Here is a 13,921-nt window from a genome sequence, read left to right as displayed (position 1 = left end):
ACCCATGGTTAGGATAATGAGGTGTGACAACATGAAAGAGAGTTAGTCATAGGGTTCCTTGAGTTAGAATGTGATTAGAAGTTTGCAAAGATGTGAGAAGCCGCCATGTGGATGAACCTGATGATGTGGTAGTTTGGTGTTAGAGTTAGTTGGTATAGAGGAAATTTCTAATTGGTTAAAAGTACTGATAAAGATCACAAAGTTGTAGTTTTATGTGAGCCATTGATCTTAAGGAGAATCTATGATTGGTGCTATGTCACTGGGAATAATTGCTTGATCATTAGTTATATCAACACCACGACAAGCTAACACATGTCCTATCACATGCAGTCATTACATAAAGCAAATGAAAGGGTGGGAGATCCAACAAATCAAAAGTCGACACATAGGAGGGGTAGACTAATTAAAAGATGACATGTGGCACATCCAAGGAGAGACAAAAGGTCAACAATCACTTTTTGAATGACCTACGATATTCTAATTGATAAAGAAAAATGCAGGTTCATCCATTATATCATTCATTTGAAGAAGTAGTTGCTATTCAGTGTTGGTGCATCATCATACCTTAAACCCATTAGTTAATGAAATGAAATGTGAAGTTGCAAAATAGTTAGGTTTCTGCCTGTCACATGGTTAGAGTTTGAAGTGATGCCAAGGGCTTGACTGTAGTGAAGGAGCGATTGGGATCTATTTGTAGCATTGTGGCATTACAGGATCACATGGCGTATCAAGTTTCAAATTTTGAAGGAGTATTGGTTGTAAGAGGAATGTTACATTCATTTAATGTCGCTCAACCATGAAAGAATGGGGTTACGATCGTATGCTTAGTCATGAGATCGTAAGGTAATGTAATGGTCCTGAAATGTTATGATTAGTCATGTAATTGGAAGGGTCAATGTGATGTGTTACAATGTTATGATGTTGTTGTAAGATCAAGAAGATGGATTATATGAGTTGAGATGATACAAAGGGTATCATAGGATCACAAGCACCCAGTTTCAATGATAAGATACCATGCTTCATCATGAGGTCGTATGGTCGTAAGATTATGTGAGCATAAGATTGTAGGCATACAAAATGCCAAGGTTAGTTCAAGTTTTGATGTTACAATACATAGTGTGTCGTGGGATCATGAAGGTAGAAGTGGAGGCTTGCAACCATAGGAGGATGAGGAAATTGTAGGATTGTAAGACCAAAATAAAAGATGTTTGAAGGCACGATAAGCCATGATTGTAAGATCAAAATGGTCAAACTGATATGGTAAGGTGAGGTTGGGAACATAAGAAAGGAAAATGTCCACACGTTGATTCAAGATTCTGATCTTACGATGAACAGTGTGGTCATAAGATCTCAAGGGAAAAATAGGAGGATTATGAGGCTATGAAAGTAGAACAATTGTAAGATTGTAAGATGACTGTTGAAGCTACAATGTTATGATGAATCCATAAACTCACACTCTTAAGATGTTAAGGTGATATGACTGTGCCTTCATCGTGAGATCGTAAAAGTAAAATATGAAGCTTGTAAAATTAGAAAAAATAAAGTATAACCGCTATTGTGTGGTTGTGAGGGATGAAAGATGGAGTCATGATGTTACACCAATCTATTTTGTGACATTGTAGAGGTCTAAATGTTGACTACCAAAGATATGAAGTGGTTAGTTGGCCATAATTGTAAGATTGTAGACCAAATGAAAATGAGTTAATATGCTATGACAAAGGAGTGTAAACCATGATCGTAGGGTTGTAAGAGGATAAAATGTATGTTTTGATGTCATAGTAACTGAGGTATTGTATAATCATAGAAGCCATTTTTAGGACTTACGATGCTGCGATAAAGGGTTTAATTTATGATGATTGTAAGATCATAGAGCCAATGCTTCCCTCTAAAGATGATACAAAGGGCTTCTTCTCTAGTGTATCACGAGATTGTGACATCATGAGATTGAGAGTTGAAAGGGTTAATGAAATTTCAAATGTTGCATACGTGGATCTCAGTTGGAATTCAGCCAGGGTTTGACCCTAAGGTGGCAGATGTATTTGGTTTCAAAATACAAAATAAAGCATGGTGCAGGTAGGCAGAAAAAAGATGGATGAGTTGATGGCCAAGAAGCATAATTTTGATGGAGATCAAATTTTCAATTGGAGTAAGGATGTGGTGGAAATAAGAAAAAATTAGTTTTGTGGAACAATCACCAAGAAAGAAGTAAGTGTCTTAATGTCTGATTGGAGAAATGAGGACCCTCATGATAGAGGCAGTTGAAGAATTTCATGATTAAAGGTAGTAAAAGAAAAATTAAATAAAGTTGAGGACTCTTGCAACAAGTATCACCATACCAATTTTGTGGCCATTTTCTTGGTTTCATCTAAATACAAAGAGTGTTAAATGCAATATCATTGATATCTTTGCATGTATTTTCTAGTTAGATTTTGATAAGTGTCCTCTCATCTGTAGCTTGTTGTAATCCTTATCTTTATAAGGATTTTCGGAATGAGGAGGAAAGGGTTCTACATTTTTGGTAAAAATCTCTTTTGCCACTGTGATACCACAAGGATGGTTCCATTTTGAAAGGTTTTTCCATTGCCGTGATACCATTCTTTAGCATTTTATTTGTTATGAAAAAAATTGTAATTCTTGTAAGCAATTAGATAGTACAGTCATCTATTTTGTATATTTTGAGTCTTCCATACATTTGATGTATTGATTTCAAGGAAATTAATAGAAGATTTGTTGAAAATTAGTCTCCATCTTCATGGGTTTGTAATTTTTTGTTGATATATACATAAGGTGCATATTGTCTAGTTGCAGCTTGGCTTTGAAGTTGTATGCCATTGCATATTTTTCTGTTGGGTCAAGGTCTTGAGTAAATTGCTTGATATGCATTGATAGAATTGCAGGGATCATGGGAGGATCTGATAAGTATGAGTTCCATTTTGAAGATAGATGTTTGTTTGCAAGGTTAATGGGTAGATCTTATATCTGAGTATATTTTGGGTATCCATGTGTGTTTTGAATTAGTTTATGTCCAATGGATAAGGGACTAATAAGCTTGGAGAAATTGCATGTTTTCCCTCACATAGTTTATCTCATTCATGTGTCATGTTATTAACTATTTTAATGTCCACGAATGTTTGCATAAACATAGAAGATTTAGGGGTTTTATCTGTTATATAGATTTAGTTATATGCTTTGATATTGGTACCATATAAAGAATCTAAGGTCCACTCACCTAGGTTTTGTAGAGCTTGAAGAGAAGGAGATTAAATAGCCTTATAGTTGGCCCTAGTGTCTGAATAGGTGCATGTTCTTATCACTGGGTTATTCAAAAGTTGTTAATTCAGAAGCCAACAGAGTGGTCCTAATAGACCTTTGTAAATATCTTAACCAATTACTTAATTAGTATTAAGGTTAAATACTTTAATCCAGCACTAGTAAATTTGGACCTATTTTTTATGCTATTCGGTCAAAATTTTGATGCTTAAAGGTCAAAAAGGCTCATCGCTATAATTTTGTCAAAATTTTGATGTAGTCCATAGTTGTCAATTTATTGATGATCTATTCCGTCAAAAATCATCCCAATCTATGTCAAAGGGTGGTGTCAGAAAACCACTACTAAATGTTGAAATATTGACAAAAATGAGATTTGTTTAGATGAATTTTTCATACCATCAATGGTAGGCCTCATCAAAATATCAACAAAAATGAGATTTGTCTAGACGAGTTTGTCATACCATTGACGATAGCTTTCGTCAAAATATCGACAAAAATGAGATTTGTTTAGATAGGTTTGTCATACCATTAATGATAGTTTCCGTCAAATCTTTGACAAAAATGAGATTTGCTTAGATGAGTTTGTCATATCATTGACAATAGCTTCTATTGAAATTTTGACAAAAACCAGAGTTTAAATAAATAAAAAATCAAATAGTCTCACTATAGCAGGCTAATAATAGCCATATGAATTCAATTAAAATGTTGTGAATAGTGAAATGGTGTTGGTGAGAATTTAGGGGCTAATAACTTGCACTTGTACCTACCAGGTCCAAGGGTTCACCGATTGTTGATCCATTGTATTGATCGCTTATTACAATTTACACTAGACTTGCACCACTCTATAAAATTTTATAAATCATTTTTAGGAGATGACTTTAAGAAACAATATTATTAAAGCATTTTTATAAACAATTCTCATTCTTGATATATATGGCTATTCTCAAAACCAATGCACTTGACAAGGTCCAATCAGAGTTTTTTTATAAAAGAAAAATTCTTGCACAGTTCCAAACCATCCATAGATCTATCCTCCAAACATTTGTATTCAGTTCTAATTGTTCCAACACTCAGAAAAGTACACTCATCCTAATGGTTCAAGAGCTGGTTAAAGAGCAAGCTTGTAATCTAATTTATATCTCATATGTCTTGAATCTGATAGATACAATGTATGTAAGCAATTCATAGTCTGAACTATACATTGACCAGACTAAATAGTTTTGAATCAAAATTTAAAGAGAAAAAAAGTACATGATTATTTTTTAATGCTCAAAGACTCATGTGAGAACAAATTTTACATCACATGTTCAACAAACAATAATCTATGGGTAAAAGTGTGTCTAGTATATCATAATTAAATGTATCAAAAGAGTTTCAACAATAATTCCACTTCCAAACCAAAGTGAGCCATTAGATAATCCAACTAGCATTATTTTTTTCTAAAAGAATTAGAGAAAAGATTGAACCGCAATCGCTCAACAAGAGTGAAATTATCAAGAACTAGAGAAAAATAATAAAATAGCTGAAATTCTATATGAGTAAAAGAAGATAGAGGACAAATAAAAATGCACCAACTCATCAGACCCAGTGAGATTAACATACTAAAACTAGTCTCAATAAAATTCAAGGCTGAGAACCCATTAATACTGTTATTTGTGACTCACCAATAAAAATATGCACAATGCACCTGCATCAAATTTAGCATTTTTGGGAATAACATTCACCAAGTTTTGTTACTATTTCATAAAAATTCAATTCACCTGCCATTCATTTATATCAAAGCAGAATTACTATGCTACAATCCCCAACCACACATCCAATTCTACAAACAAAATCAATCATTGGAAAAACTTGATAACTCATAGGAAGGCTTACTTATAAATTGTTCAGAAGATGGGGTGCTGATTTTCCATTCATTGTTTCAGAAAATAAAAATAACTGGAGCTTCTAGATCTATTGCAAAGTTCAATGCAAAATGGAATTGAAAATCTCCTTGTGAGAAATATAAATTAAAAAATTTAAAACTTACAACCCTAACTCAAAAAAAAACTTTTCTTGGCGCTTAAATATTTGCTCGGCACATGAAGGTGCTGAGTGCCAGTATTTCTCGGCACTTGATGGTGTCGAGTGAGAGATTGCTCAACACTTGATGGTGTCGAGTGATAGGCAACAGGTGCCGAGTAAGCTTGGCACTCAAAGGAGAAAGCTCAACACCAATGGATGCTGAGTGAGCTCAGCTCACAAAGGAAATGCTTGGCATAAGAAGAGCTCAACACACACAAATGCAGTAGGTGTTGAGTGTTCTATTTCAACTGAGATATTATAACTTAGAGAAATTCAACATGAATGCTTTCACCATTAAAACCAAAAACCCAAAGCTTTAACCTTTCAAACAAACTTGTCAAATGCAATGAATAGAAGAGGAAGATAGATTCAAGTATGTCTGCTTGCTTTCCATTCAATCTTTCATTTAAACTATTACAAAATTTGGGAGCATTCGGCTTCAACCAAAAAACTCTAAAAATAACCCTAAACTGATTATGCTTCAAAAACTTTAAACCTGCAACTCTAATGGTTGCATACAATGGTGCTTGGAGCAATCACTACTTCAATAGGACAAATCTAACAATAAAAAAAATACAGAGAGAACAAGGGAAACACGTGCAACTACAGGCACAAACTTCTTTTCTTCTTCCTTCTTCTACTCTACTCTACTCTGCAACTACTGATCTGCTGAATATGCTTGAACTCTATGAATGAATAAATAAACATTCCTTTTGTCTCATTCCATTTTCCCCCTCTTTTTTGATTTCAAAAAAAATCTTACCCATAGTATTTATGTTTCTATCTATTCTAGACATCAGGGGGGTAGGTGAGCATTTGGCTCAAGGGGCAAATGTATGCTTCATTTAATATTTCAACACTCCCCCTTTGTCCCGAGCCAAATAAACAAGGATCACTACTGATCCAAATCAACTACACCAAGACACTCTCTTAGGTGTAAAAAAGGTCCAATGCCTAAAGGCTTAGTAAAGATTTCTGCTAGCTGCTGCTCAGACTTACAAAAATCCATCTTGATATCCCCATTCTCCACCAACTCTCTGATGAAGTGATATCTGATCTCAATATGCTTGCTTATTCCATGGAAGACTAGATTCTTGGATAGTGCAATTGATGAGATGCTGTCACAATAAATTGTGGTTCCATCCTCTTGCCTTTCATTCAAATCTATCAAGATCCTCCTTAACCAAATAGCTTGACATGCTACTACATTTGCTGTTATGTATTCAGCTTCTGCTGTAGATTGAGCAACAATAGGTTGCTTCTTGGATGCCCATGAAATTGCACCCGATCCCATATGAAACATGTATCCAGAAGTGCTCTTCCTATCATCTATATTTCCAGCCCAATCACTATCTGTGTAACCAACCAACTTGAAATCATCATTTATAGTATACAAAATTCCAAATCCCTTGGTACCTTTCACATACCTTAGGATCCTCTTTCCCGCTTGTCAATGGGAATCCTTTGGTGTTTTCATAAATCTAGAAATCAGACTTACTACATGCATTAAGCCTGGCCGAGTTGTAGTCAAATACATTAAACTTCCAACCATACTCTTGTATAGTGTTGGATCCACTCTCTTGCTAGAGTCTTCCTTGCTCAACTTCAGATCTACAACTGTTGGTGTGGGGGCTACCTTGCTGTTCTACATTTTAAATCTCTCCAAGATCAGCCCTGCATACTTTTCTTGAGAGATGAAAATGCCATTATGCATTTGTTTTACTTCTATGCCTAGAAAGTATTTCAAGAGACCTAGGTCTGTCATTTCAAATTCACTTTTCATGGCCTCTTTAAACTCACCAATTAGAGCCTTATCATTACCAGTAAAAATCAAGTCATCTACATACAAGACAACAATCAATACATTACCATCTATTGCCTTAATGTAAAGAGTGGGCTCACCATCACTTTTGCTAAAGCCATTGCTCATCAAATATGAGTCAATCCTATTGTACCATGCCTTTGGAGCTTGCTTGAGCCCGTAAAGAGCTCTCTTCAATCTATATACTTTATTCTCTTCACCTGTAACTTTATAACTGGGTGGCTGCTCCACATACACTTCTTTCAATACACTGTTTAGGAAGGCAGACTTCACATCCATTTGAAATATCGTCCACTTGTGTTGGGCTGAAATTGCTATGAAAACACACATGATTTCCATTCTGACAACCGGGGCATATGTCTCATCATAGTCTCTTCCATACTGCTATTTATAGCCCTTAACTACCAGCCTTGCCTTATGCCTATCAATCTTTCCTTCAACATTGCATTTGGTCTTGTAGACCCATTTCACTCCAATCACATGCTTCTTGGGAGGCAATTCAGTTAGCTCCCATGTCTTGTTCCTTTCTATAGCATCTATCTCCTCATCCATGGCCTTAAACCATTTCTTCTCCTTAATAGCTTCTTCAAAATATATTGGATCACTATGAGAAAATAATGCAAAATTAACACTCTCATCATAATATTCATACCTTTCATCTTAGTATATCTCTCTAAGACTCTTGGTCTTTCTTGGTAATAGGGATGAGAGTGTGGGATCAGAATCTTCACTACTGTTGCATTGCCGACTAGCTCGGTCTTGACTTGTACTCAGCACTGACACTCGGTCATGCTTAGAGGAGCTCAAAAATGATTGAACCTACTTGCCTTTTCTTCTATTTTCTCCTTCTTCTTGCTGTTCATCAACATCTTCTTCATTCATAATTGGCACTTTACTTGAAGTTCTCGGTGGCTCATCAATTGAACCATACCAAGATTGATTTTCAAAAAATTCCACATCTCTTGAAAGAGCCATCTTGTTGTTCAATGGGTCATACAATCTATATGCATTTGATTCTGAGCTATACCCTGTGAAGATGCACTTCACACCTTTGTCATCCAATTTTTGCCTTTGCTCTTTAGGCACATGCACATATGCAACACATTCAAACACCCTTAGGTGTTCAACTATCCATCTTCCTTGTGACCATGCTTCCATTGGAATTTTATCACGAACTACCTTTGTAGGACACCTATTAATTAGGTAAACTGTTGTTGCCACAACCTCTCCCCAAAATTCAGTTGGGAGACCTTTCTCTTTCATCATGCTCCTTGCCATTTCAACAATGGTTCTGTTCTTTCTTTCAGCCACTCCATTCTATTGTGGTGTATAGATGGCTATGAGCTCTTTCTTTATGCCATGTTTCCTGCAAAAATTTACAAAAGAATTGGAGGTATACTCCCCTCCTCTATCTGATCTTAGGACCTTGATATAGTGTCCACATTCTTTTTCAGCCTGGGCTTTAAATTCTACAAATTTATCAAATGCTTTAGATTTATTCTTTAAGAAATACACGCATGTCCTATGACTGAAATCATCAATAAATGTCATGAAATAAGTACTCCCCCCCAATGGAAGTAACTTGCATAGGACCGACTAAGTCAGTATGCACTAACTCTAATGGATATCTAGCCCTCCTAGAATTTCTAGAATTAATGGGAAGCCTATGTTGCTTACCCAAAATACAAGCCTCACACTTGTCACATGAATTTCCTATGTGTGGAAAACCTTCTACCATTCTTTTATTTGACAATAAATTTAAACTAGCATAACCAAGATGACCATATCTAAGGTGCCATAGCCGTGAGGGGCCTTCAATCACACTCCTTAGAGCTGAATGTGTGGGAGGTGCAACACCAACTTGAGATGAGAAACATGTCTCTATCTTCAAGGGAAACATTTAGTTCTTTGTCATTTGAATTGCTGCAAGTAAGTTTTTGCTCCCATCCTTTTCATGGATGACACACTTTTCATTCTCCATCAGCACTTTGTATCCATTTTGAATGAGCTGACCAATGCTCATCAAATTGTGCTTCATACCAGAGGTGAAATACACATTTTGTATTTCCTTCTTCTCACCTTTCTTGGTGTGGACCATAATAGATCCTTTGCCCACAACTAGTAGGGTTCCATTGTTACCCATCTTAATTTCTGATTTGAAACTCTTGTCAATGAATGAAAACAAGGTCTCATTTCCACTTGTGTGGTTGCTACATCCACTATCAAGGTACCAAACTTTAGGGCTTCCTTCTTCACCAACATTACACATGATGAAGGTAGTGTTTTCACTTCTCATATTCATGTCAGCCACATTTGCTTGTCCTGACCGATCTTTCTGCTTCTTCCAACATTCATTTGCATAATGCCCATATTTATGATAGTAGTAGCATTCTACATTACTCTTATTTGAGTTGAAGTTTTTCTTACCTCCTCTTGAAGTATTTTGTGAGCTACTTGCTCCATTTTCTCTTCCTAAGCTTTCTACTGCAACATTCCTTTGTCCTCCATTACCTTGGCCTCTGCCTCTAGAGTTTTTGCTTGAGCCATTTCTTCCTCTCCCCCTACCTCTTGGATTTGTCTAAGCCTTGAATGCTTGCTCTTGGGAAGATGAAGAAGTAGATCTATTGATCCTATGCTCATGGGTTTGAAGTGTACATCCATTGTCAAAATAGTAAGGTCTTTTGCCTCTTCTATGGTCATGACCAAATTGTCATATTTATGAGGTAAACTCCTCAATATCTTTTACACTATCCTCTTCTCTTGATAGTCTTCTCCATTTGACTTTAGTTGGTTAATCACATTGGAAGTCCTTGAATTGAAGTCTATAACTGATTCATTTTCCTTCATCTAAATGTTCTCAAACTCCCTCCTTATATTCTGTAGCTTTACTGTATGGACTTTATCAGTCCCCTTGAAGTTCATCTCAAGGATATCCCAAGCTTCTTTTTCATAATTTGCTTCTGCAATCTTTGGGAATATTGTCTCTATCATTGCTACTTCAATCAAAATTAATGCTTTTTCATCTTTCCTCCTCGACTCTTTCAAATGAGTCTTTTGTGCATTTGTGAGGGCAACATACTGAGTTGGATCAGTCACATCATTGAATCCATTAACTACAAACTCTCAAAAATCATTTGCAACCATTATGGTCTTCATCTTCTTTGCCCATGTATCATAATTTTTCCCATTAAAGGATGGTGGCTGCTGCCATATCTTTCTTGCATCCCCTGCCATGTCAAATATCCCAAGAAAACAAAAGCCCTAACTCACTATGGATGTGGGGCCTCAAAGCTCTGATACCATGTGAGAAATATAAATTAAAAAATTTAAAACTCACAACCCTAACTCAAAAAAAAACTTTGCTCAACACTTAAATATTTGCTCGATGCTTAAATATTTGCTCGACACATGAAGGTGCCGATTGCCAGTATTGCTTGGCACTTGCTCGACACTTGAAGGTGCCTAGTGATAGATTTCTCGACACTTGATGGTGCCAAGTAAGCTTGGCACTCAAAGGAGAAAACTCAATACCACTGGATATCGAGTGACCTCTTTTCACAAAGGAAATGCTTGGCACACACAAATGCAGTAGGTGTCGAGTGTTCTATTTGAACTGAAATATTATAACTTAGAGAAATTCAACGTGAATACTTTCACCATTAAAACCAGAAACCCAAAGCTTTAACCTTTCAAAAAAACTTGTCAAATGCAATGAATAGAAAAGGAAGATAGATTCAAGTATGCCTACTTGCTTTCCATTCAATCTTTCATTTAAACTATTAAAAAATTTGGGAGCATTCAGCTTCAACTAGAAAACCCTAAAAATAACCCTAAATTGATTATGATTCAAAAAATTTAAACCCACAACTCTAATGGTTGCATACAATGGTGCCTGGAGTAATCACTGCTTCAACAAGACAAATCTAACAATAAAAAACTTACAGAGAGAACAGGGGAAATATGTGCAACTCCAGGGACAAACTTCTTTTCTTCTTCCTTCTTCTACTCTGCAACTATTGATCTACTGAATATGCTTGAACTCTATGAATGAATGAATAAACATTCCTTTTGTCTCATTCTATTTTCCCCCTCTTTTTTGATTTCAAAAAAAATCTCACCCACCATATTTATGTTTCTGTCTATTCTAGACGTCAGGGGGGTAGGTGAGCATTTGGCTCAAGGGGCAAATGTATGCTTCATTTAATATTCCAACACTCCCAAGTAGAATTAGAAGTAAGATACAATGAAAAAAATAAATTAAAACAATTGAACATTCATTTGATTGAAACTAATTGTGCACATAAAAAAGATAAGGTTTGGGCCTGACCTCACTTGATCCACCTTCACCAAAAATATGTTGTTGCACAAGCAATCTTCTTGTCCATTTTTAGCAAATATGTTGTACCTACTACTTGAGGAATCTGTGTTTTGGCTAGCATGAACGTAAAACAAGATTTGGAAAGGGTCATGCTTGTCATTCATATCATCTGTGATAAATAGTACTCATCTATTATTTAGTGTGGCTTAAAATTGCCAAGTCCACACTCCACATAACTATTAAGAAAAAGTCAACAAATAATGCAATTGCACAATTAGTCCATAAAAATAATAAAAAATAATTGATGTTCAAGTAAACAAGATCCTTATGTTGTAGGTGGAGATATGAAGATATAGTAAAATAATTTAATGCATTAGATTCATAATGAATATGCATTTGACGACCCTTGCCATAATCAACCGCATTTCCAAAGCACTAGTTTGTAAATTTTTCCAGTGTACAACCATGCCACAGGAGAACACCTGGCTCCCTGTTCTCCCTATACTATACATAACAAAGATAAGATCCAACTAAGTTGTTACGTCCCTAAATGCATGAGTGATTTTATAGTATATTCAGCAATAGAAATATGTTAATAACAATTCCAGAAGAATAATTCATATATAACTCAATGCTTCTTAAACCAATTTAGTAATACTATAAAGAAAATTAGATATAATTATTTGCATTTCATGCTTTTGAAAACCTTGTAAACCCAACAAATGAAAAATTATAGATCTAGGCTGGGGAAAAACAAAATCATCACTACTTAAAGAAACCACTGACGAAATATTTATTTCTTCTTCCCCGATAGTTGTTACATAAAAATAAAATTTTTCTTGTCTTTGAGATTCATAAAATATGATGTTCATTATCTATACAGTTACCATGCTATTGTACATTTTCAATGGTAATTCTCTATCATCTAGCCATAGATTAAAATCTTTTAGATGAGAAGTGGTGTGTTTCATGTTTTTAATTATTTCATGTCACATATGACTTACATAATATTGATAAAATCTCCATCAAATTACTCCACATAATATGTAAAAGATTCGTATAAAACTTCTCAGAAGTGTTCACCTCATATATACCATCAGTTGCAATCTGATGTCCATAATTATCTAGAATTATGTAACAAGGTACATGATTTTGCAAAGACTCTGATATGAAGTTCATTTCAGAAGTAAATTGAACTTTCCCACCTGGGAACTCCAGTAATTGTCCATTCAAAAGGAAGGCATGTAACGTAATGCTCTAAACTAAAGCTATCAACTTTCTAGGATTGAAAATTTTATTTCACATTCAGGAAATAAAAGTAACTTCTCTATATGGATTAGGTTATGTATTTTGATATAAGCCTCATACTCAATAATGAATATCAAACAAAATCAACATCTTTAAACATAATTATTTTGAGATATCTTTAGGCATTATTCATACCATCTCCCAATGAACCACAATACTAAATTGCAATTTCTGAGTTAAGAATTAAGATTATGGTTAAGTTTGTTTTGATTTATATCAAATAATATTTTAGATAGTAAGGAACATCCAAGTTGTAACTGGATAGGGAAGCTATTTATTCCATATTTTGATGATAAATCTCATAGTTAGGATGGAATATAACCCCAGGTACATCCCCTATTAAGCTTTGCTACAATTTTTTGAAATACCTGTGAGGGACTCTATTAAATTAATTCATGATTCTTGGTTTGACATTTGACATTAGCCAAAACTATATTTATACTAGAGGATGCCTACCACCATTTGGGTTTCTTATGCTTCTTAAGGAACCAGTTAATGCTATCCATTCTCTCTTTACAAATAGAAAACACTATCAATATATGTATTCTTCTGCCACAAATAAATTTTTAAAGCAATTAAGCAATTAAATTCTTTCGCAGTGTTATACTCAAAATGGACATAGTATCATGTTGACAAGAGATAGATCACCAAAATGGTCATCATCTTTTGAAGCCACCTCATGGCTGGAATACTTAGCCACACCTTTCCTTGCTTCATTTCTAATCCCATGATGCCTCCACCCAAAATGCACCCATTTGTCAGAAGATTGTGAAGCTTCGTGAGCCACATGCTTTAGGATTGGATTCTTCTTTTGGGTGTTCCTAATTCCCATTGTTGTGCACCCAAAAGCCTCAAAAGACTATGGGGCCCTGACCCATTATAGACACCATCAAAGCATTTTTGACTATCATTTGTCCAAAGCCACTATTTTTACAGATCATTCTCAAGGCTGTCCATATATCCCTAGTAGTTTTCCACGGTGTAAAGGCGGGAGTAGGTCAGTCCCACACGTGAAGGCAAGAGTAGCTTCGTGTCTGCATACAACTTATAGAGAAAGAAACATGTTGTCCATTTCTACTTGAAAAGCAAAGGTAATCAACAATAAATCATAATCTAGCCCAGTGAATAGGATTCCAAAT

The 13,921-nt window shown here is 35.2% G+C and overlaps 1 pseudogene; it reads right to left on the bottom strand.

Moving 5' to 3' along the window:
* Nucleotides 1–13,921, bottom strand: part of LOC149570796 (2-oxoisovalerate dehydrogenase subunit alpha 2, mitochondrial-like) — a 157,082-nt pseudogene that overhangs the window by 65,041 nt on the left and 78,120 nt on the right.

The sequence above is a fragment of the Cupressus sempervirens genome, chromosome 2, assembly GCF_028749045.1.
Source record: "Cupressus sempervirens isolate cs-2001-9-10 chromosome 2, ASM2874904v1, whole genome shotgun sequence".
Classification (NCBI taxonomy): domain Eukaryota; kingdom Viridiplantae; phylum Streptophyta; class Pinopsida; order Cupressales; family Cupressaceae; genus Cupressus; species Cupressus sempervirens.
This window is presented reverse-complemented; position numbering and strand designations above follow the sequence as displayed.